The sequence below is a fragment of the Schistocerca americana genome, chromosome 3 (assembly GCF_021461395.2).
Source record: "Schistocerca americana isolate TAMUIC-IGC-003095 chromosome 3, iqSchAmer2.1, whole genome shotgun sequence".
In the NCBI taxonomy this organism is placed as follows: Eukaryota; Metazoa; Arthropoda; class Insecta; order Orthoptera; family Acrididae; genus Schistocerca; species Schistocerca americana.
Genome location: NC_060121.1, coordinates 590,165,418 through 590,167,917, shown reverse-complemented (window position 1 = coordinate 590,167,917; position 2,500 = coordinate 590,165,418). Strand labels below are relative to the sequence as shown.

The 2,500-nt window shown below is 63.1% G+C and overlaps 1 pseudogene; it reads left to right on the top strand.

The window, feature by feature from the left end:
* The window catches only part of LOC124607556, a 7,961-nt pseudogene that overhangs the window by 1,715 nt on the left and 3,746 nt on the right, over nt 1-2,500 (top strand).

The following is a 2,500-nucleotide window of genomic DNA, read 5'->3' as shown; positions in this document are numbered from 1 at the left end:
GCCGCGAAGCCCTGACGAGTAGGAGGGTCGCGGCGGTGGGCGCAGAAGGGTCTGGGCGTGAGCCTGCCTGGAGCCGCCGTCGGTGCAGATCTTGGTGGTAGTAGCAAATACTCCAGCGAGGCCCTGGAGGGCTGACGCGGAGAAGGGTTTCGTGTGAACAGCCGTTGCACACGAGTCAGTCGATCCTAAGCCCTAGGAGAAATCCGATGTTGATGGGGGCCGTCATAGCATGATGCACTTTGTGCTGGCCCCCGTTGGGCGAAAGGGAATCCGGTTCCTATTCCGGAACCCGGCAGCGGAACCGATACAAGTCGGGCCCCTCTTTTAGAGATGCTCGTCGGGGTAACCCAAAAGGACCCGGAGACGCCGTCGGGAGATCGGGGAAGAGTTTTCTTTTCTGCATGAGCGTTCGAGTTCCCTGGAATCCTCTAGCAGGGAGATAGGGTTTGGAACGCGAAGAGCACCGCAGTTGCGGCGGTGTCCCGATCTTCCCCTCGGACCTTGAAAATCCGGGAGAGGGCCACGTGGAGGTGTCGCGCCGGTTCGTACCCATATCCGCAGCAGGTCTCCAAGGTGAAGAGCCTCTAGTCGATAGAATAATGTAGGTAAGGGAAGTCGGCAAATTGGATCCGTAACTTCGGGATAAGGATTGGCTCTGAGGATCGGGGCGTGTCGGGCTTGGTCGGGAAGTGGGTCAGCGCTAACGTGCCGGGCCTGGGCGAGGTGAGTGCCGTAGGGGTGCCGGTAAGTGCGGGCGTTTAGCGCGGGCGTGGTCTGCTCTCGCCGTTGGTTGGCCTCGTGCTGGCCGGCGGTGCAGGATGCGCGCGCCTGCGCGGCGTTCGCGCCCCGGTGCTTCAACCTGCGTGCAGGATCCGAGCTCGGTCCCGTGCCTTGGCCTCCCACGGATCTTCCTTGCTGCGAGGCCGCGTCCGCCTTAGCGTGCTCCTCCGGGGGCGCGCGGGTGCGCGGATTCTCTTCGGCCGCCATTCAACGATCAACTCAGAACTGGCACGGACTGGGGGAATCCGACTGTCTAATTAAAACAAAGCATTGCGATGGCCCTAGCGGGTGTTGACGCAATGTGATTTCTGCCCAGTGCTCTGAATGTCAACGTGAAGAAATTCAAGCAAGCGCGGGTAAACGGCGGGAGTAACTATGACTCTCTTAAGGTGGCCAAGTGGCGGCGGTGTGGCTGCATCCGGACTTGGCTTTTCGAAGTGCGGTCTTGATGTAGTCGTGCTGCTGCTGCGAGGTGCCTTCCTTGGGTTATAGTTACAGGGAGAGTGATGCGCAATACATGGGCCTAGCCCTCTTAGCCTCTCCTCTCCTGCGGTCTTCTCCCCTTCTCGTGGGCCCGCTGATCTTAGCAGAGTGGAAGACCGCACCAGGGGCTTGGGGGGGTTACCAGCCCCCCCTCGCACTATCCCTTTTTTTTTAGTTGGGGGCAGTAACCAGAGAATAAGTGGTGGCCCTTCCGCTGAAGGCGCCACCCCAACTCCCCCAGCACCTAGCCGGCCAACCGGCCGTGCCGAAAATCTTGTAACTTTTGCAGCTGTATACGCCTGTAGTGAGTGCCACCGCAGCTTCACCACCAAAAACGGTCTCGGGGTCCATCGCCGCCGCCAACACCTTGCGGCCGCCAACGCGGAGATCGTCACGGAGAGGCATCGCGCGAGGTGGACGGAGGAAGAAGTCCTGTCGCTCGCCAAGGCAGAGGCCGAACTGTTCCTCGAGAGGGACGCCCGGTTCTTCTTTGTAAATCAAGAGCTCATCAGGATGTTCCCCGACCGAACGCTTGAGGCAATCAAGTGCCGACGGCGGCAAGCTGCCCACAAGCAGCTTGTCCGCCAATTCATGGAGGCGCTTGAGATCGGTCGGGGGGAAGAGCCGGCGTCCCGCCGGGGAGCAGTTAGCCCGCTGCCTGACGCGGGCGAGGCCGCTGCGCCGCCCGTCGACGCAGCCGAGGACTTCGCGGCCGACACCACCGGGCCGCCGCCGGAGGGGCCGACTGACGCCGCCATCTGGGAGCATCTGGCGGGGCTACCCGCTTCCGCCCAGCGTTTCTCTGCCCTGGATCGTGTCATCGGTCTGGGGCGGGGCACGCCGCCCGATGTCATCCTGGGCATGCTCCCGGATGCCCTTGCGTCGGTCGGGTCCAGAGGGGAGAGATCGATCACCAGGACACAGCGGCCGCGCCAACCATCGAAGCGGCCGCCTGCCGCGCCGCCGACGCAGAAGCGCAAGCGGCGCCGCTGGGAGTACGCGAGAACGCAGGATGCCTTCCGACGGTCGCGTGCGCGTTGCGTGCGCGGCCTCTTGGATGGCACCCTGCTCCAGCCGCCACCTGCCATCCCTGGTCTGCTGGACTTCTGGGCGGACCTCTTCACCAAGAAGCCCATCTCCACCGCGGGCTTCATTCGTGACCGCCTCCTCCCGCACTCAGAGCCTGTCGCTCTCGAGTGCATATGGGGGCCGGTCACACATGAGGAGGTCGCCGCCG